The sequence below is a fragment of the Phascolarctos cinereus genome, unplaced genomic scaffold (genome assembly GCF_003287225.1).
Source record: "Phascolarctos cinereus isolate Bilbo 61053 unplaced genomic scaffold, phaCin_HiC Scaffold_1;HRSCAF=81, whole genome shotgun sequence".
Lineage (NCBI taxonomy): Eukaryota > Metazoa > Chordata > Mammalia > Diprotodontia > Phascolarctidae > Phascolarctos > Phascolarctos cinereus.
The window spans coordinates 257,474,948-257,498,511 of record NW_027555514.1 but is presented as its reverse complement, the minus strand read 5'-3'; the positions used below and the strand labels follow the sequence as shown (position 1 = coordinate 257,498,511).

General features: G+C 37.2%; 1 non-coding gene across 1 annotated transcript; it reads left to right on the top strand.

Annotated features, from left to right (window-relative positions):
* Window positions 1–4,164: 4,164 nt before the first annotated feature.
* LOC144455234 (U6 spliceosomal RNA) lies at window positions 4,165–4,272 on the top strand. Its single transcript, XR_013483952.1, has one exon. It is a non-coding gene; the product is annotated as a U6 spliceosomal RNA (small nuclear RNA).
* The last annotated feature ends 19,292 nt before the right edge of the window (window positions 4,273–23,564 follow it).

Sequence of the window (23,564 nt, the reverse complement as noted above, 5' to 3'; positions counted from 1 at the left end):
CTGTTTTAACAGTCTTGTTTGAACCTTGAAAAAGGTTGGCTCAGGTTGAGTGCAAGGAGTGAGCTAGAGCTTGGAGGCAGGATGGGGAGGGGGAGTGTAGTTTAAAGCAGTTCAAACAATCTCAATTTCAATCTTCCGCTGTCATATGACTCACTTTAGTAAGTTTCCCTGGGTCCCTGCCCTTACATCTGATATTCCTGTTACGAATTATATTAAGAAATACACAAAGCCTGGTGAGGTGAATAGAGATTCCTTTCCTTCCCACGATCCCTGGATTCATAAATGCCTGTTACACTGGCTGGAAAGTGGGATTTGAACTCAGCTTTGGTTTCTTCTTATGAAACTGAAAGCATCTGTCATTTGTACCCAGCTCACAGACTAGTCTGAATTTTACCTCCATCCCCTAGTACCTATAGGGCATCTTAAGCATGTGTACATTTGCTTTCCTCTGGTTTCTGAACCAAGTGCTTTACTTTTAACCTTCGCCTCCTGATTTTCATGTTGGCTCTGAACGAAGCCTTGACTAATTAAACTTGATTGGCTTTTTCTGCAGAATAACATGCCTCCACCCTTCAGTCCCCCAGCCACAGAAAGGATAGGATTTCCTCATTTCAATGCCACTCCTGAGGTCAAGGAGTCATTGGACTTGCTATTGTGATGACTTGTATGAAGACAACCCTCAACACACACACACACACACACACACACACACACAAGCAAGACAATTTATAACACGCTGAGGTAAAAAAAGAAAGGAGAAACACAGGCAAGAATCAGGGTGTGTCTTAAATGGCTCTCCTATGGAAATGCAGTTGAGATCTTGAATTGGATTTTATAGAAAATCTGTATCTTTTTCTGTGCTCAAAATTATATATACATACATAAACACTTATGAACTACAAAAGTGATATAGGCTATCTATGCAAATCCTGTGTGTGTGTGTGTGTGTGTTTGTGTGTGTGTGTGTGTGTGTGTGTATGTGTGTGTGTTTCTTTTTCTCTCATCAAGATCTGTGTTTTTCATTGATATAGTGAACTCCTAGGTTGGAAATATGGAAACCCCCTACACAGAGAGAAATCAGCAACTCTTCCATAAACATCCTTGGAGAGGTGCCTAGGGCACTGAGGTTAAGGCACAAGCTCATAGTCACACAAAAAAAGTGTGTCACATGTCACAGTTAAGACTCTAATACTGATTCTCTACCTATTACACTCTGTTAGCTCCAAATAACCTGTATTACATGTGATATCTGTATATATATATATATATATATATATATATATATATATATATATATATACACATATATATATGTAACCATATGTACATACATGAATGTATATATGCAAATATATAGAATGCAACATTATATATGTAAATATAGAGAATACAATATAGATGTATATATAGATTATATGCGTACACTTGTATTTATGTGTTTGCCTATATAATTCCCTACCTGTCTCTGTGTGTGTGTATACACACACATACACACACATACATACATGTATGTGGATATACACAATACATATATACACATACACACATGTATGTATGCATGAACACACATATACATATATACACATATGTGTATGTATATATGCATGTACGATTCAGATTCCTGTAGTCTGGGGCCATTAAGCTTTGGGTTTGCACAATGCTGATCTATCATATGAGCTGACCCTCAAATCAATATCTATCTGATTTATTTATCTCATTCCCAGTTTTTTGTTGTTCAGTTAATTGTTTAGTTGTGTCTGACTCTTTGTGACCTCATGGACCGGAGCATCCCAGGCCCTTCTATCCATCACTATATCCTGAAGTCTAAGCATATGTTCAATGCTTCCGTGACACTATCTATTCATTTCATCCTTTGCCATCTCTTTTTCCTTTTGCCTTTATTCTTTCCCAACATCAGGGTCCTGTCTTCTCATTATGTGGCCAAAATATCTAAGATTTAGTTTCAGTATCTGACCTTCCAGTGAATATCCTGAATTAATTTCTTTAAGCATTCACTGATTTGATCTCATTGTTCAAGGAACTCTCAAAAGTCTTCTTCAGCACCACAATTCAAAGTGTCAATTCTACAGCTCTCAGTTTTCCTCATAGTGCAACTCTTAACAGCCACAGATTGTTACTAGAAAAACCAATAGCTTTGACTATAGGGACCTTTGTCAGCAAGCTGATGTCTCTGCTTTTTAGTATGCTGTCCAGATTTACCATAGCTTTCCTTCCAAGGAGCAAGTGTCTTAATTTCATGGCTGCAGTCACTGTCTGCAGTGATCTTTGAGCCAAAGAACATAAAATTTGACACTGCTTCTATTTCTTCTACCTCTATTTGCCAGGAAGTGATGGGACCAGTTGCCAAGATCTTATGGTTTTTTTTATGTTAAGCTTCAAGCTAGCTTTTACGTTCTTCTCTTTTACCCTCATCAAGAAGCTTAATTCTTTATTTTCTGCCATCAGAGTGATATCATCTACTAAGATTGTTGATATTTCTCCCAGCAACCTTAACTCCAGCTTTTGATTCATCCAGCCTGGCATTTCACATGATGTACTCTGCATTTAAGTTAAATAAATAGGATAATGATATACAACCTTGTTGTACTTCTTTTCCAGTCTTAACCAATCAGTATCTATACTTTACACTGTCTGAATAGGCTCCTGTAACACAGGAGTACAAAGTACATATCTTTTGCTTTTCCTTGTTATCTAGTACCAGGGACCATCTAGCCAATCATCTTCTCTTGTTAAGAATCATGTTGCTCAAATTACAAAAAACAAAAAGAGATATAAGAAAGCATCCCTTTTCACAAGTGTGTTGGGTAATGAGTGGAGAAAAAGGGCAAGCTGGTCCATAGGTATGAAACATTGCATTTAATGTCATATATTTTAAAAAAATATTTATTTATTTATTTGTTTTTGGTTTTCAACATTCACTTTTATAAGATTTTGAGTTATAATTTCCCCTCCCCAAGACAGCATGCAATATGATATAGACCATACATGGACAAACATATTAAACATATTTACACATTAGTCATGTTGTAAAGAAGAATCATAACCAAAACACACACACACACACACACACACACACACACACACACACACACAAACCACAAGAAAGAAAGAAAAAACAAACAAAAAAGAGAAAATAGTATGCTTCAATCTGCATTCAGACTCCATAGTTCTTTCTCTGGATGTGGATAGCATTTTCCATTATGAGACTTTTGGAGATGCCTTAGATCATTGCATTGCTGAGAAGAGATAAGTTTATGAAACTTGGTCATCATACAATGTTCCTGTTACTGTGTACAATGTTCTCCTGGTTCTGCTTATTTCACTTTGTATCAGTTAATATAAGTCTTTCCAGGTTTTTCTGAAATCTGCCTGCTCATCATTTTTATGGCACAATAGTATTCCATTACATTTATATGCCACAACTTATTCAGCCATTCCCCAATTGATGGGCATCCCCTCAATTTCCAATTCTTTGTCACCACAATGTCATATTTTTTATGTACTGAGGAGTTTTGGAGATGGAGTTTTTTCTGTCTTCTTCCTCAATTTCATTTTCTTCTTTTGTTATAAAATTTTTCGTTATGAGGAAAAGTTGACTCTTTGGAAGAAAGAAAGGAAAGGGATATAGTGGGGAAATAAGGTAATATAAAAACAAACATATTAATAAAATCTACTTTGAAGAAAAAAATCGCACCGCTCAAGAAGTTTAATGGAAGGTAAGCTCCTTGAACTCACAAGTTGGGGCTGCAAAGGATGCCACCTTTCAGAATGCTCAGGAACATTTCCCAAGGTGACATAGGAAGTAAGTCATAGAGGCAGAATTAGAACCTAGATCCACTCATTTCAAATCTAGTGCCCTCTTCAGTGCATATATGCCTCAATGTACTTTGTGTATAATAGATATGAAATAAAAATGTGTTGACTGAAAAAATGTATGGACAGCTAGATGAGTGAGTTGAAGTGCACATTGATGGGACCAAAGCAGACTCAAAAGTCATAAAGACAATAGCCACATAGCTCTCCCCTTTCTAATATTTCATTTATATTTCCTTCTTGGTTTTAAGCTGTGTTCAGGAAAATAATGAGACTCTTGCTATTGCCAATGACAGGGTGACTTGCTCAATTTTTGGAAAAAATAGAATAGTGCTTGCTTTCGGCAGCACATATACTAAAATTGGAACAATACAGAGAAGATTAGCATGGCTCCTGCGCAAGGATGACATGCTAATTCATGAAGTGTTCCATATTTTTAACTCTGAGGTACCATATCACACCTATCAGATTGGCTGACATGACAAAATAGGAAAATTACAAATGCTAGAGAAGATGCGGGAAAATTGGAACACTAATGCATTGTTAGTGGAGTTGTGAACTGATCCAGCCATTCTGGAGAGCAATTTGGAACTATTCCCAAAGGGCTATACAAATATGCATTCCCTTTGACCCAGCAATACCCTTCTAGATTTATATCACAAATAGATCCTACAAATGGGAAAAAGGCCCACATCTACAAAAATACTTATAGCACCTCTTTTTGTGGTGGCAAAGAATTGGAAATTGAGAGGATGCCCATCAGTTGGGGAATGGCTGAACAAGTTGTAGTCTATGAATGTAATGGAATACTATTGTACTATAAGAAATGATGAGCAGGCAGACTTCAGAAAAACCTGGAAAGACTTATATGAACTGATGCTGAGTGAATTGAGCAGAGCCAAGAAAACATTGTACACAGTTACAGAATCATTGTGCAATGTCTAATTTTGATAGACTCATCTCTTGTTAGCAATGTAAGGATCCAAGACAATTCCAAAGGACTCATGATAGAAAATGCTGTCCACATGCAGAAAAAGAACTATGCAGTCTAAATGCAGATCAAAGTATGTTATTTGCTCTCCCAATTTTTGTTTGTTTCTTCTTTCTTGTGATTTCTCCCATTGGTTCAAACTCTTCTTTAAAACATGATTAATGTGAAAATAGCTTCAATATGAATATACATAGGGAGCCTATATCAAATTGCATGCTGTCTTGAGGTGGAGGGAGGGGAGAGATGGGGAGAAAATTTGGAACTTAAAATGTTATGGAAGTGAATTTGACAAGTAAAAATTAATAAATAAATATTTAAAAATAATAGAACAAAAACTTTGGCCTAATTAGTAATAATAATAATAATAGTAATAATATAATAATATAATATAATAATAATAATAATGATTGCTAATACTTATATTTACTTTAAAGTAGACATTATTGTCTTTGTTGATTTACCCTCTCAACAATACTGTGAGGCAGGAGTTATTACTATTCTATTTTACTGATGAGGGAACTGAAGTTGAAGGTTCAGTGACTTGTCTGAAATCACACAACTAGTAGGTATTAGAAGCAGAGTTTGAAACCAGATCCTCTTGACTCCAACTCCAGTATGACTAGAGACCCCTCAGGAGTTAATGGAATTATGCAAAACAGCAAATTTCTCTAGTGGATTTCTTTGCATTAAGAAGATACAAGTAATCTGCTCTGGAAGTTGGTATAGATGTCCCATTCAAAAATCTCTTGAATTAACATTGATTTTTTTTTTCTTCCTGTCATTCAGATCTTGCTTGTCTGTGTACTTCTTTGGTGTACAAGGATACTAACAACCAGGAGGTCAGCCCTGGGCATCCTAGGAGAATATAGCAGTGAAGTTCATTACTTCACCTGATGACCTCAGACTGGGAAAAGTTGTTCAGGATATGTTTTACAGCTTGGGAAATGATTGCCTATGACTAGCGATTGTCTGACCCACATGACCCACAGTTTTCTCATCTCCATTGGAAGGAAAACACACTTGTTTAATCATCCAGGGGAATTTGGGCCAAATGAGCAGGTGTGAAAGCATTGTAAATGCACAAAGATGCTTTTCCCTTCTGAAAATTATGTGTTCATTGGAGGCAGCACAGGTAGGAGTCACAGAATCAGTGAATTTTAGAGTCTGAAGGGATATCAGAGAACATCTATTTCAACCCATTTCTATACAAGGCTCCACTCCACAATGTATATGACAACTTTCTGGCCTTTGCCTAAAGAACTTATGTACAAGGGAATGAATGAATGAATAAATGAATGAATGAATGAATGAATGAATGTATGTATGAAAAGGCATTTATTAAATACTTATTCGGTCCTGAGCACCATGTTAAGCTACGGTGATACAAATAGTATCATCATACAAATAGTAAGATGGTTCCAACTCCCAAAGAGTTCATATTATAAGCTGTTTCTTAGGGGCTACAAGAATTATAGGAGGATTTGGTCCTAAGCTGTTAGGCTTTGGGATAGTTCTAATTGTTACTATCAATCCCCTCTGCCATAAGACTATGTTCCCCTCTTTACAACTCAAACCCATGGCTCTTAGTTATGTTCTCAGGAGTAAGCAGAGTCAGCTTGCTCATTATCCCTCTTCCATGTTGCATCCCTTCAAATACTTGAAAACAATTCTCTTTCTCTTTCAACAATATGCCCTACCCTCCAAATCTTCCCTTTCCCAGCCTAAAAAATTCAACAGATCCTTTACCTGATCCTCACATGTTATGAACTTGTGCCCCTTCATCATCATTGCCCTCTTCTGAAGACTCTCAAGTCCATCAGTGTCCTTTCCCAGAAATAAACATAGTCATCCAGGTGGGGTCTAGTTCAGACAGGCAAAATACAGCAGAACCATCATTTCCTTATTCCTTCCCATTATTCCTCTCCTAATGTAGCCTAAAATCACATTAACTTTCTTGGCTGCCATAGAGTCAGACAGCTTGGTGATGTTGGAAAAGTCACTTTTCTTTCTTGGGACTCAGTTCCCCTATTTGTAAAATAATTTCTAAGATTCCTTCTGGCTTTGCTATTCTGTGGTTTGTGGTTTTATTTGTTTTACCATAATGCTGCTAGAATGTAAGCTTCCTGAAGGCAAGAAGTATTTCGTTTTGGTCTTCAGATCTCTTCACAGAGCAGATGCTTAATAAACGCTAGTGAGGTAATTGATTGGTTCAACAATTTCACACCAATTTCAGCTATAGAGTTCAGGGATGATCTTTTTCAAAAATGTAAGAATGGCAGGGGATAGAGCAATGGCTCAAGGAGTGGTGTTATCTATTATTACAAGTTGTTAGGTTCCTTCTGCTTAAAGAGCAAAGGTAATTTTGATAACAATTGATACCTCATTTCCCACACCTGAAAAGCAGCTACATGGATCAAAGTAAAACATGGATCAAAGTAAAAGCTGTGGGGAAAGGTGGCTATTTATAGGCAAGTTGACTAGATGAGGAATATTGTGTTTTCTTCAAAGATGGGTCAGGATTTTCCTGAATCTTCTCTAAGCTTTGTAAAGTTTGTATACCCCTTACCTGGATTAAATGCTATAAAAAGTTTGGAATACAGAGCTGCAATTCTACCTTTATGCCACTAGAGAGAGATAGATGGAATTGGCAGGTCATAGAGCAGGAAAATGGCTGTCATGCATGGATATGCTATTTGAAGTCGTGTTACTTAGGATGTATAATGGAAACATTGGTAGACATTTAAATTGGAGAAATTCTTTGCATGAGTAAGGGGGTCAAGGACTCTGCTGTGATGTCAGAATGTGAATGGAGGTCTCATTGTGTCCTTCCTTCACTAGTGCTTTGCTGCCATTTTAAGGTTTATCGAGGCTTAAAGAACATTTGCATGGTAGGGCATCACGGAAGGTTGAAGGGGATAACAAAGAGTACTGTGTGTGTGTTTATCCCTAGTATCAGAAGCAAAACAAAACAAAACTAAAATGGGGGGCTCGGGTAATATTGGCAGTCATGCTAATCTTTTCCTGAGATTGAGGAGAGGTAAGACAGAGGTCATGTTTCTCTTTACCCTAACACAGACAAAAATCATGACTGTGAAGCAGAGAGGAAGGCTCTGAAAGTAACTAACTGAAGGGTTCCCTTTTGGCCTCTCCTAGGTGGAGCTGTGAGACAGGTAAACAAAAATGCAAACTAAAGAATATGATGAATAGCCCCAAGGCATGTGGACCAGAAAGTGTTCTTTGAAAGAGATTCTAAAAGAGCATTAAAAATAGCTCACACTCATGCAGCCTCATTTAAGACAGGGCTAACTGTGTCAAACAGTGTTGGAAGTTGAGTGGATGATGGAGGTTGAGCAGATGTAGCTTGCAACTAGGAAGCAAAGCTAGGGGTGATGGTTGGGAGTAGAGACGGAACCGTACACAATGCTACCTGAGGAAACTAAAGAAGTTTTCCAATATCAATTCAAGACTGTCCTTGCTCCAGTCTCCCTGGAGGCATGGGTCAGGAAGTGCATAGCTGTTCAAAGAGTTGTTTTAGCAACCATTCATGGGAATCTTTCCTTTAATGTCTTTCTAAGGTGTGTCCCTCCCCCTCCCCATCAGGAAATTTGTATTTTTCCCTGCCAGCACAAGAGTTTCTTGTATTGTTTTCCATTTGTTTGATGGGTTAAGAACAATTTTGTTACGTGGGTTTTCTAGTTAGTTATGTTTTGTTAAGATGGTTTAATTAAATGTTATTTGATTTCTGGTGATTTTCCTGATTTATGTGGAGAGTCTACAATAGATGCTCAGAGAATATATTTCCCCCTCCCTCATAATGAGCCCATAGGTATTGTGTAGATACCTGGGTGGAATGGAAGACCCTCATTACTTCTGCTGTCACATTCTTTTCCATTTTGATGGCAGTGCTTATTTCTGTTTTTTTCTATCTTTGGGTATTGATGAGAGAGTCAAGTCACACTTAGGTAAGCTTCTCTTCTTCCTTACATGGTAAAGCAAATGGTCATGTTCTCTTTTTTTCTGTTTTTTTTTTCTTTGCCATTTGAAGCAGAAGAAAACATTTATCTCCATCACCATTTTCAACCCTAGCCCTTCTCCCAATGATAAGTTGTTCTCAGCACCTCCATTTTTGATGAGGATACTAGGCCACACAACATTCATTGTCCTCCTGGCATTACTTCTGTCTTTCCTTATTTCAATACCATGCCTCAACTGCCATCTCATCTTGAAACTTCTCTTAGAACCTGGGGCCTCCTTATATTGGAACATCCCTCAGCTGTGCCAGCCCCCTTTTCTCCATTTATTGGCACTCTATTTAGGACAAGGACCCAGGCTCCCCATTCTTCATTTCTGACATGGCTCTGCTCCTGAATTTCTGGACTTCAACAGCATGCATCCCATGGGTACTTTTCCCCCTATTCTTCCCTCCCAGTTTTTAAACTCTCTCCTACTTTTCAGTTATCTTTTTTCCCATTGTCTTTTCCCATAAGAAAATGAGCTCTTCACATGGAATAGTTTACCTGTCAGATCTATGGCTAGGGGGAAGAATTTATTACTAAACAAGAGATAGGAAGCATTATGGGATGTAAATGGATAATTAAGATTACATTAAATTAAAAAGGTTTTACACAAAACCAATGCAGCCAAGATTAGAAGGAGAGCAGAAGATGGGGGGGAGCAATTTGCAGCAAGTTTCTCTGATAACATCTAATTTCTCAAATATATAAACAACTGAGTCAAATTTATAATAAGACAAGTCATTTCCCAGTGGATAAATGGTCAAAAGATGTGAACAGGCAGTTTTCAAATGTAGAAATCAAAGCTACCTATAGTCATATGAAAAAAATGCTCTAAATCACTATTGATTAGATAAATGCAAATGAAAACAACTCTGAGGTACCACCTCACACCTATCAGATTAGCTAATATGACAGAAAAAGACAAAGACAGATATTGGAGGTGATGTGGGAAATTGGGACACTAATGCACTATTGGTGGAGTTGTGAACCAGAGTTGTGAACTGATCTAACCATTCTGTAGAGCAATTTGGAACCATGTCCAAAACGTTATAAAATTATGTGTACCCTTTGACCCAGTGATAACACTCCTAGCTCTGTATTCTGAAGGGATTTTTTAAAAAAAGAAAAAGGATGGATACACACAAAAATTTTTATAGTGGCTCTTTTTGTGGTGGCAAAGAACTGGAAATTGAAAAGATCCTCATCAGTTGGGGAATGGCTGAACAAGTTGTGTCATATAATTGCAATGGAAATACTATTGTGTTAACAAGAAATGTTAATCAGGATAGTTTCAGAAAAACCTGGAAAGACTTACATGAACTTATGCAAAATGAAGTGAGCAGAAGCAAGAGAACATTGTACATAGTGACAACAATATTGTACAATGATTAACTGTGAATGACTTAGCTATTCTCAATAATACAATGATCTAAGAAAATTCTGAAGGACTCATGACAAAAAATGCTATCCACCTCCAGAAAAAGAACTGGTGGAGTCTGAATAGAGATCAAAGGATACTTTTTAAAATTAATTTATTTTGAATTATCAACAATCACTTCCATAAGCTTCTGAGTTTTAAATTTTTCTCCCCCTCCCTTTCCACCTACCTCCCCAAGACAGCACATAATCTGATATAGGCTATACAGATACATTCCTATTAAACATATTTTCACATGAGTGATGTTGTAAGTAAGAATTAGAACTAATAGGAGGAACCACCAGAAAGAGGAAACAAAACACAACAGAAGAAAGAAAAATAGCAAATAGTAGAAAGCATAATTTTAAAAAAAATTATCTTTCTTCCTGTTGTTTTTTGGTCTGTGTTTCACAACATGATGATATGGAAAGTTTTTAAAAAGAGAAAATTTTAAAAAAAAAAGAAAAAGAAAATGAGCTCCTTGAAGGCAGGGAATAAGTTTTTTGCTTCTTTTTTTTTTTTTTGGTATTTTCATTCTAACTCTTGTTATTGTGTTTGGCACCTAGTGGACACTTAAAAAATACTTTTTGTCTTGCCTTGTCTTAAGTGAGCAGTCATCTCTGCTACATACATGTCTCAGAACAACTGGAATTGTGTCTCTGGCAAATAATGATTCTGTGCATTCTTTCAAGATGTGGGAGGAATTATGTCTGAATCTTTATGGTTAGTGTTTAAAATAGATTTCCCATTTACTGATGACATTTGGATACTATTTATTGTTTGTTTTGAGTTAGACATTTCCTTGAAATAGTCCATGAACATTCTAGTTGCACATGATTTATGCCCCTGTCATTGCTGACTGATAGAGTTTCATGGGGTTGAAGGTCTTCCTGTGTCCCAGCTGGTTCCCTGTTCACACCCTTCATGCTACACTCAGGGCAGCTTTCTCATGGTCTCTTCCTTAGTTTCTTTTTTGTAGAAAAGGTTGCAATGAAGCAAGAGCTTTTTCATTGGATTTCAAGATCACCAGGAGTTCAGGAGATCTAGGTTCCCAGTCTAGTTCTGAAACCATTCATATGACAGTGACCAAGTTATTTTACTTCTCTGCTCCTTAGTTTCTTCCTCTGTGAAATAAGGTGTTTGGACTAGATGGTGTTCAATCTCTTCCCAGTTTAATATGCTTGCTTGCCTATAGGACAGGAGTACATAACATTTTCTGTGTCATGGACCTCTTGGGCAATCTGGCAAATCCTATGGGCCCCTTCACAGAATCATTTTGGAAATGTACTGAAGAAAGTACATAGGATTATGAAGGAAGACAGCTTTATTGAAATATAGTTATATATATATGTGTGTGTGTGTGTGTGTGTGTGTGTGTGTGTGTATATATATATGTATACACATAGGTATATATGGATATATGGGGTGTGTGTGTGTGTGTGTGTGTGTGTGCGTGCGTGTGTATTCACAGAGCCCAAGTTAAGAACCCCTGGTTTTTTAGGCTAATATCAAAATTCCAAACCTGACATTTAAAACACACCACAATCTAATCCTCCCCCATTTATTTCCTATTACTCCCCTATGCACACTTTCTATTCTAGTCCAACCATATTGCTGCCTGTTGTCTATACCCAGAATTCCATCTTCTACTTCTATGTGTCTGGAATCCAATACCTTTTCAGTTTCTCTTCTTGAAGTGTCTAGTTCTCTTCAAGGTTCACCTTTTACATGAAGATGATCCTCATCTCACAGTTTCAGTAGTTTCAATCTATACCCTGTTAATGTTAAAATTACTTTATATTTACTTTGACTGTTCTTGGTGTTTACTTATCTGTGTTACACGTTGTCTCTCTCCAGTAGACAGTAATCTCCTTGAGGGCAGGGATTATTTTATTTTTGTCCTTGCATTCCCAGTACCTTGCACCTAGTGACTGCTTAACCATTTAATAAATTGAATGGAATTATGATCTTTAAATTTCTGACTGGGGACAGGGGGAATATAACTAAGAAAAGTTCTGTAGAATATCTATCATTTCTCTAATTCCAGTCTCTTAGTCCCTAAATCTATCTCTGTCCTCTTCCTTTCTCTTCTTCCTAATCTCCCAATCCCACTCCTGGGTTATCTTTTGCAGAAATTGTGACATATTTCTGCTACCTTACTCAAGTGGTCCAGTGGAAAAAGTACAGAATTTGGAGTCACAGAACCCAAGTTCTAATTCCACCTTGGACCCTTAGTGTCTATGTGACTTTGGGTAAATCATTTCATCTCTCTGGGCCTCAGTTTCATCAACTGTAAAATAAGTGTGTTGGACTAGAGGTCTTCTAAAAGTCCCTTCTGACTCTAAGTCTAAGACCCTGTGTTCTCATTTCTTATCAGTGAGTGGGGATGCACCACTCTTGTAGTTCCTTCTGGATTCTGGTAGAACAATGGCAGTGTACCAAAAGAATGTGCTTGCCCCAAGTTTGCTTAAAAAAAAATCCAGATGGACAGATGAGCAAAGGTCAAAGTTTCAACTGCATAGCTAAGCATACCAGAAAGGAATGAAATCTTTAGCCTAGTGCCTTATACATACAAGGGGGCTCAGTAAATATTTGTTGAACTGAATTTCCTGAATCAAATTCCAATTAGAAGGCCAGAGGAACTGCCAAGAGATGGCTCAGCGAAAAAGAAGGGGAGAAAACAAGACTCCTGTTTCAACAGGACACAATCAGCCTCTTGCTCCTTAATTAAGTCTCTATGGCTCCTTTCCTTTCTGTGAATTATTACAATGGACTATTGGCTTATTGTTTCTGGGAACTCTAGGGCCAGGTGATTCAAACTAGGATTAATACTAAGGTGAAAGGAGTTTGATTATAGCAGGTTGTTCTGAAAGGAAGGGTGACAGCTGAGATTCATTCTGTATCCCACAGCAGTGTGGGGCCTTGAACTGCATCTCTAAAACTAGGGAAGCCACTGACACCATCGAAAGCGGTTTTGTTTTTTTTTGTCCCATGTACAACTAGTAAAGAGCCAGAAAGAATTCCCATTGAGATTTACAACAATTAATCTATATCTATATAATCTTTATCTATTATCTACATAGATGTATAGAAAGGTAGCTAGGTGGTACAGTGGATAGAGCCCTGGGTCTAGAGTTAGGAAGACCTGAGTTTAAATCATACACTTTCCAGCTGTGTGACGCTGGGCAAGTCACTTAACTTCTGTTTGCCTCAGTTTTCTCATCTATAAAATGAGGAGGATAATAATAATAATAATACTAATGCCTATCTCAGGTACTAGGTCCTAGGGGCAGTGGATAGAGTGCTAGGCATTAAGTCAGGAAGACTCAACTTCATGAGTTCAAATATGGCCTCAGACACTTACTAGCTGTGTGACCCTGGGTAAGTCACTTCACCCTGTTCTGCCTCAGTTTCCTCATCTGTAAAATGAGCTGGAGAAGGAAATGGCAAACCACTCCAGTATCTTTACCAAGAAAACCCCAAATAGGGTCATGGAGAGTTGGACACCATTGAAAAATGATTTAATAACAACAAAAACCTCCCACGGTTGTTACGAGAATCAAATAAAATAACAATTGTAAAGTCCTTGGCACAGTGCCTGATACAATGTAAATGTCAGCTATTGTTTTTAGATATAGATATATACATATATGTATATGTATTTAAATAGGTATACATATAATAGGTGTATATATGTACAGACATAATTATACATTTTATATATAAAATTCTCCTCATGCTATACGCCCATATACATACCTATTGCTTCCAAACCTCAGCTACCAAAAGAATGCCATAATAAGTCCCCAGAGCTTTGAGGCAGGTACTATAATTGGAGCATATTGTAGACTCCTTGGCTTCGAATGGGATTTGGTCTTTCCTTTTAAGCTGAATACTGTACTATAGGACAAAGAGTTTTATCTCTTGCAACAGGGAAAGCTAAGAATAACAGCTCTTTATGAGTCATGCAAACACATTCCAGCAAGGGCTTTTTTTCTTTTAAACATCTGGATCAGCTCTTCCTGTCCTTGCCCTCCACCTCAGCCCAGGTAAAACTGACATGCAAAGGATAATGGACAGTGGCTATTTTTATTCTATTGAATTTCATTAGGGAAACTACAACAGCAACAACAAAAACCATAAGGACAAACAATATTTTCTTTCCCTGGCTTCAGGTTCAGAGACAGAAGGTGTCCAGAAGTGACCTTTGGGGAAAAGGATTGCAGGCGACTTCTTTAACTGGGGCCAGAAGACAGCTGGGAATGGTTTCTCTGCCAGTGTTTCTTGTGGGGAAAATCGTTGGATGGAGGGACACATGCCTGGGTTGGAAAGCAGCCCAGTGGAGCAGAACCCTGGCACCCTCTCTTGGCGCCCTGTTACTAGTCCTTACAATTTATGGGAATCAAGTTTCCACACTGTTCCTTAAGGATAGGGATAGGGCCTGGGTTTCTATTGTGCTGGGAACACCTGGAGGAGAGCCCTTCTTCTATCAATGCAGGTCAGCACCTTCCGAGCTTAAAAGATGCTGGGGCATTACTTACTCAAGGTCACACTCTTGGTGTCGGAGATAGAATCTGATCCCATTGCTTCATGTTTCTCTTTATCTACTCTACCTCCCTGGCTCTCCTATATAGTTGTAAACCTTATTGCCAGATTCATTGAATCAAGCGCTTTTTCCCATTTCTCCAAGATTTTTTTAAAAATTATAATTGCCCATTAAAATGCAAATGAAGGAGAAGTGAGAAGTTACCCATCATCCCTTTCCAGACTCACACTGTTTTTCTTATTGGTGCTTGCTACCTGAAGGTTTCTCATGAATTGAGGCAGAATTGAGGCGAAACGAAGAAAAATGTGAACTTGGTGACGTAACTGTGAACATAAAGCCTCGGAGAACTATCAGAGGGATGAGGTCTAGTTTCACATGCTCCAATAAAAACGTCCTGCTTTCTCAGCTTCAACTTCCTGCGTTGAACTTGGAGTGAATACTGGCTATATATAATACTGAGTGGGTGTGCAGTTTGGAAGAATTACTTTCCTTTCTTCCGTCCCTACCAAAATATGGGAACCAAAAAAAAAAAAAGAGAAGCTGCAGGTTGCAATTCAAAAATAATATATGTCATGGGACTGTCCTTTAGTCTCTGCTTTTTTCTCTGTCTCTCTCTCTGGGCTGAATCAGAATAGCATTTGTAACTGTAAAGTTTTAAGAAAATAAAATCACTTAGTATGATGCTATTCAAGCCAATCCATAACCATTATTTTTGGGGGTGTTAGAGTTTTAAAAATAGATTTTACTGGTGCCTCTTATTTTTATATCATAATCATTTCTGGACATACCTACACTGCTACTCTCAATTCCCTTCCCTTATAGGAAAGAAAAAATTTTGGATCTAGATTTGGAGATTAGAAGCCATGGGGGTCAGATCCTAGCTCTGACACTCATTTCCCACGTGACCTTGGGCAAGTGATTGCACCTTCCTGGTGCTCATTTGCCCTATTTGTAAAATGAAAAGTTTGGATCAGAAGGTTTTTGAGGTCCCTTCCAGCCCAAAATCTATGATGAGAATGAAGAACAGTTAAACAAAGATAACCTGTACAGTGACTATGTCTGACAATGTCTGCAATGTTCTCACTCTGTAGTTCTTCATCTTTCTGCTGATTTGTTGTCGTTGAGTCATGCAGTCATGGCCAACTCTTCATGACCCCATGGACCACAGCATGGCAGGCCCTTCTCCACTGTCTCTCAAAGTCTGTCCAAGCTCATATTTGGTGTTTCTATGACCCTATCTGTCTATCTCATCCTCTGCTGTCTCCTTTTCCTTTTGTCTTCAATCTTTCTTCCAATAGGAGGGAGTTAATTGTTTTGTTAACTCTTTTCTAGATATTTTTCTTTTTCTTTTTCTTTTTTTAGGGGTTAAGTGACTTGCCCAGGATCACACAGCTAGTAAGTGTCAAGTGTTTGATCTGAGGCTGTATTTGAACTCAGGTCCTCCTGACTTCAGGGCCAGTGCTCTATCCACTGCATATATATTTTTCAAAGTCTCAGAATTGAGTAAATAGCTCTTTGACATGGGAATGGGACAAAATCTCACTGGATGATCTCACAAGGGAAGTTCGGTCTTATAAATCTCTGAAGCTAAAAGCTCTGAAAGTCAAGGGTCATGAATGGGGACTACCTCCCCAAAATGTCAGCTACTTTAGTGTTCCTGGTAGCCATTCGAAAGTTGTCACGTTATCTCTCAATCTCTCTCTCCCTCTCTCTTTCTAGAATTCAGCTTCTCCCTCTCCTTTATGCAGCACTCAGAGATCTCTCAACCAATCAAGAGTCACATCTCCCTGTATGGCATCACAGAGCCATCCTTCAGGGAACTCACACCCTACCTGAGCAAGGTGTTACATAAACAAAGCTCAGATATAGCTCATCTTGAGGGTCTTCCAAAAATATGGCTCATAGGGTTCCTTCTAGAAAAGGCTATTTAAAGTGCAATATGGATATCAGCTCTAGGATTCTCCCACTATAAAAAAAAACTGTTTAACATGAGAATAGACTCATTAGAATATATTAACAAATATAGAGATATAAAAATATCTCCATTAGCCTGTTACAGTTATACTGTCCTTGGAGAGTGAAAATAATTTTGTGGGATTATGGAATATATATCTCACACCATTTGAGCAACTCACGAGGTCTAGATCTCCATGCAGTCAAGGTATGATTCTCTTTAATCTTTTAGCTGTAGGATACTTTATGTGTCCATCTTCTTCTCTGATAAGTTTTCTTCCCTCTAATTTATTGATACCCAATCCAAAACTAGAAGTCAAAAAAAAGAAAAAAGTTCTGGCAGAGTTCTTTATTAAACAGGGGATGTAGGGAGAATATTTGTCTTCAAACATCATAGCTTCAGGAATGGGTGGCTCCTCCAGACTTAGGTGCCAATTATCTTTGTTTTTCAAAAATAATACTTTATTTTTCTGCAATTACATATAAAGACAATTTTTAACATTTGTTGTTGTTTTTTAAACCACCCTGAGAAGGTAAGTAGTCTGATATAGGTTAAACATGTGCAATCATGTAAAACATTTCCATATTAGCCATTTTACCAATCATCTTTCACACAACTCTCCATTCACAGGGACTAATCATGTCATCACATCAAAAGCATATATCTTTCAGCATGGAGCAGAAAGCATACTCAGTAGGCAGTTATGTGGCTCAGAGGGTCGAGCATTGGACCTAGAGTCAGGAAGACTTGAGTCTGAATCCAGCCTCAGACTTTTACTATGAACCTAAGCAAGTCACTTAACTGCCATTTACCTCAGTTTCCTCATCTGTAAAATGTGGAGAGCACCTCCTTTCCAGGCTTGTTGTAAGGAACTCAAAAAGAGAGGAAGGCTACCTACATAAGGATTGCTGCTGCTGCATTTGGCTTAGTTTTTAAAAATGTAATGTTATCTATGTTTAGTTGTATTTTTATTTATTTTTTAAAAATATTCCCCAATTACGTTTTAATCTGATTCAGGATGCATTAGGCTTGAGGCCAGTGTTTGACTCTTCTGTCCTAGAACACTGAGAAACTGAAGTCAATTTTGCCTGGAGTTGAGGTCTGCTATATAGCTACCAGGCAGCTAGGTGGCTGGTGCATAGAGCTCTGGGCCTGGAGTCAGGAAGACTGATCTTCCTGAGTTCAAACCTGGCCTCAGACGCTTACTAGCTGTGTGACCCTGGGCAAGTCACTTCACCCTGTTTGCCTCAGTTTCCTCATCTGTCAAATGAGCTGGAGAAGGAAATAGCAAACCACTTCAGTATCTTTGCCAAAAAGACCCCAAATGGGGTCACAAAGAGTCAGACACGAACAACAGCTATGGCTACCAGTATGCATACTGAGATGGCAATAATTTTAAAAAGTGTTTCATGGCTTTTTTTTTTCCTGTTGTCACACTGTCTTTCTCCCTTAATCTTCTTCCCCTGGTTGAACTTTTTCTTCCCTGTAACAATAATGTTGTCTCAACTTTGGCAAAATCTAACAACATAGTAATGGCTCCTAATAGACATACCACATAAAAATCTGTAGTCCCACCCCTCTTACTGGTCTTATTTCATCGGTACTCCAGGATGGAGATTGTTCATCACAATTCAGTTCATCAACAGGTGCTCGCTCTGTGCCTGGTACAATGCTAAGCGCTGCCTTTTTGTGTCTTCAATCATTGATGTTGACATTGATGTGACAGCCTTCTGAATAGAGAGCTGGCCCTGTAGCCAACATGTCCTTGATTTTAGTCTCACTGCTGACACATGTTGACTGTGTGACCTTCGGAACAGTCACTTAACCTAGGCCAGTGGTGGCATACTCAAATAAAAATGGAATCCACCAATCCGTATATAAAGATCTCCATTGGCATATATTGACTTATTTTAAAAATGTAATATCATATTTATGTATTATCATATTTTTATTTATTTTATTATTTACTGATTAAATTTTAATCTGGATCAGGTCACTCAGGAGTTCTGTGGGCCCGTATTTGACACTCTGCTCTAGGCAAGTTACATAGAAGTTATATAGTTATGTAGAAGGAGTTTTCCCAAACCAGTGAAATCATGGTCCACTGCCTACCTGTCTCCCTATCCCTATGATTTACAATTCAGATGTGTCAACCTTGCAAGGCAAACTTTAGTGTAGCCTGAAGCAGATTAAAATGTAATTGAGAACTGTTTTCCAAATCAAAATACAATGCAACATAGATAATATTAATTTGTAGTTTTCTAAGCTGACAGAGATCTGTTTCTAATTGAGTGTGACACCACTGATTTACATTTTTGTGGCCTTAGTATTGGATAGGCAGCATTTTATAGTGGGCTGATCTCAGAGCTAGTAAGACCTGGGTTCAAGCACGACTTCTCGGTGATACTAGCTACATGGCCAGGGGCAAGTCATTTTACTTCTCAATGCTCTAGACAACTCCCCAAGACTATATGATGCAGAGAAGTGTCCAACCTCCAAGTTCCTCATTGGGAGATCCTTACATCAAAAAGATCATAGCTTCATTCTCCATCCCTATGTTTTACTATAGCACTAGATAGGTAGATTGATAGATAGATAGATAGATAGATAGATAGATAGATAGATAGATAGATAGATACATACATACATACATACATACATACATACATACATACATAGATACATAGATACACAGACAGATAGAGAGATAGATAGATAGACAAACAAATAGTTCTCCATCTCTGCTTTCATACCTCTGCATCACTCCATTTAAGCCATCCCATATTTTTCGGAATCCCTCCTATGCCATGTCTTAATTAAACAACAATAAGGAATCTAATAATTGTTTATGGGAAATCCTTTCACCACTGAGAAACCTCTTGTGGACAAAGAAAGTGATAATTTAAAGTAATGTCCTTTTCTTCCCTGTGAATGCTGGTTGCTACATTTTCTTCCTTGCTGGCTTAAATTCTTTGTACTCCTCAGCTACAGAACAGAAGGAATAGAAATGTGCCTGTGGGTCTTTTGTTCCTCTTCCCAGGGTGACTTTTTCTTGGAATTTATTTCCAGTGCCATCTGTATTGAAATTTCTTTTCTCATGTACACTTTTGGTTCTGTCCACCCAGCTGCCTAGCTTTCTAATTCCCTCCCCTCCCTTAGCCACCTCCTTATTTTCCAATCAAGAATGTCCTTTCTCAACTGCCTCTCTCTTCTTTTCAGTTTCCCTTGAGTCTCTTTACCCACCAACCCATATGTCTAGCAGCAAGAATAGACATAATTTCCAGATTATATTTCTTTCAAATCATGACCATGCTGTGAATCATCGCAGATGATCACATTTGGAAGTTGTCTATCACTTTGTAAGAAAAAAAAATTGATATTATAAACAGGCTAAGAAGTAAATGTTTCATTCATCTCATTTTTGAATGGAAAGAAACTTGTTACAAGGGAAAGATTTAGAAGCAGATGACCCGAGTACCAGTACTGATTCTGTCATTTAATTCTTGAAGTGTGACCTTAAGAAAGTTCCTCAACCTTTAATAATCATCATCATTATCAGCTTCATCATCATCTAGGATTTAGTTTCCTGATATGTAAAATGAGGCAGTTGGACTCAATGACCTCTACAACCATTTCTAGCTCTGAATCTAATATCATATTCACAACATAAAGGCTCAGAACCAGGATGACCTGGGTTCAAGATCTGCCCATGACACACACTGGCTATGTGACCCTATTTAATCTCTTTGTGCTCTAGACCTTTCTTTTAGATTCTATTTTCTTATTTTTTTTTTGTTAAGGCAATTGGGGTTAAGTGACTTGCCCAAGGTCACACAGCTAGTGAGTGTCAAGTGTTTGGTCTGAGGCCAGATTTGAACTCAGGTCCTCCTGATTTCAGGGCTGGTACTCTATCCACTGCGCCACCTAACTCCCCCTCCTTTAGATTCTAAGTCTCAGGGACGGAGCTCACCTATATTAGTAGAAGATGCTTTCCTACCTGGGAGTTCCCTATATCAATGAAATCACATATCTAGTCCCCATCCCGTCTCCCTGATTTCCATTATAAAATTGAAAAAGTGTTCCTTTTAAAGCCTAGAATCTTAGTCAGAAATCTCACTGATGGATGCATTTGAAAATAACCTATAATTATCTCTGCATTGTCAAGGGATGAATGATCATATTTGAATATACTTACTGACATGGGTCTGGAGTTAACTTAATTATACTAGGTCTTTGGGACTCCTGTAGTTTTTATGGGAAGCCATGAATGAGAGTCAGCTCAAAATGGGAAAACTGGATGACTTAGAATATTCCCTCTTCAAGGGAAAACTTACAGAGCCATTGAGGAATTGAATTAGAAGCTGGAAAGGAAAGTATTTGAAACCCAAATGCTTATCTCCCTGTGCCAAGGAAGTTATTAACAAGCTAGGTAATTAATTCCCTGTCTCCAGAAGGCTTTTATTGATGGGGACAAGTTTGGTTTTAGTTTTTCCATCAGTTTGAAAAATGTTTTAGTCCATGTCTAGCACAGAAGAGCTGATGGGAGGGTTATTGAGAAAGTCAGTCAACAAGCATTTATTAAATTTTTTTTTACCATGTGCCAGGCACTATAAGTGCTACCGTATGCAAAGAAAAGCAAAAATGTCCGTGCTTTCAAGGAGCTTACCTTCTAATTGGAGAAGCAAATGTAAATAACCATTTACATACAATATCAAAATAAAAACCTCTTCTCCACTGAAATGAGGTGGGAAGAGGAGAGAAGAGAAGAAAACAGGCTTTTATTAAGAGCCTACTATGTGTCAAACACTGTGCTAAATGCTTTTTAAAAAGCCAAATATTTAATTTAATCATTAAATAAGAGCTATGAAAAGATGACTTGCCTTTGCCCAACTACTATTCAAAACTTTGAGCCATAATTCACAGTACAGTCTCACGAGAGGTTCTTGGGACACTCCAGTTAATTTCTCTGGGTTTTATCACAGGAAGTTTGAATATTTATTATTTCAATGAAATGGAGTTTGGGAAGATAAAGGTAATCTGAAAAAGGAAGTCTTTAGTACCTGGGGGTAATGAGAAAACTCTCTAAAACAATAATCAACCAAGAAATCAATAAATATTTTTTAAGTTTTTATCACTGGTGGAGGAAATTCATCATGCTGGTAGTTTCTCACCTGGATAGAAATCACAACTCTGGACCAAAAGAAGAAAAAGTTAGAGTCCTCTAGTTTTTTTTTAACCTCTAAAAATTTATAATTAATAAAATGGAATGTAAGAAAACTATTGAATTAATAAATAGAACTAGGAGTTGATTTTGTGAAAATCCAATAAAATAAATAAATATTTGGTTAATATGATTAAAAATTAGAGAGAAGAAAACCAAATCACTGATATCAAAAATGAAAAGGGTGAACATGCCACTAATAAAGATGAAATCAAAGCAATTATTAGGAGTTATGTTACCCAATTATATGCCAACAAATTGAACAATTTAAGTGAAGTACAAGAATACTTACAAAAATACAAAATACCTAGATTAACAGAAGAAAGAAATATCTAAGTAAACCTATTTTAGAAAAAGAAATTGAACAGGCCACAAATGAGTTTCCTAAGAAGAAAAGCATCAGGACTAGATGGATTTACAAATGAATTCTACTAAACAATTAAAGATCAACTTATTCCAACATGAAATAATTGTTCAGAATAATAGGCAAAGGAGTCCCACCAAACTCCTTTTATGAAACAAAAAATGGTGCTGATACCTAAAGTGAGGAAGAGAAAAACCGAAAAGTACAGACCAATTTCACTAATGAGTATGGGTGCAAAAATATTAAATAAAATATTAGCTAGGAGACTATAACAATATGTTACAAAAATTATACGTTGTGACCAAGTGGGATTTATACTAGGGATGCAGGGATTATTTAACATAAGGAAAACTACTAACAAAATTAACTATATCAATAATAAAAGTAACAAAAATCACATGATTATATCAATGGATACAGAATAAGCTTTTGACAAAATACAATTCTCATTCCTATTAAAAGCATTTGAAAGCATAGGTGTAATGGATTTTTTTTTAAATAAGAAGCATCTACCTAAAGCCATCAGCAAACACTATTTGTGATGGGGATAAGCTAGAAGCCTTCCCAATAAGATCAGGAAAGTCCATTATCACCAGTATTATTCAAGATTGTATTTAAAATGTTAACAATAAGAGGAGAAACAATAAGAGGAGAAAAAGAAATTGAGGGAATCTGAATGGGCAATGAGGCAAAACTCTTTGTTTTTGTAGACAATATGATAATATACTTGGAAAATCCTAGACATTCAACTAAAAAGGTAGCTGAAAAATCAATAATTTTAGCAAAGTAGCAGGACATAGGATAAACCCACATAAATCATCAACATTTTTACGTACCACCAACAAAACCCTGCAAGAAGATATAGTAAGAGATATGTTATTTAAAATAACCATAGATGCATAAAATACCTGGGAGTATGCCTATCAAGACAAACCCAGGAACTGCATGAAAATAGTTATAAAATACCCTTTTTATAAATAAAGTCAGATTTAAATAATTGGAGAAATATTAATTGTTCATGGATGGGCAGAGCCAATATAATAAAAATGACAATTCTACCTAAATTAATCTACTTATTCAATACCATCCCAATTAAATTACCAAAAATTATTTTATTGAGCTAAAAAAAATAATTATAAAATTAATTTGGAAAAACAAAAGAAAGTTCAACAATATCAAAGGAATTCATGAAATAAATATAAAGAAAGGAGGTTTACCATT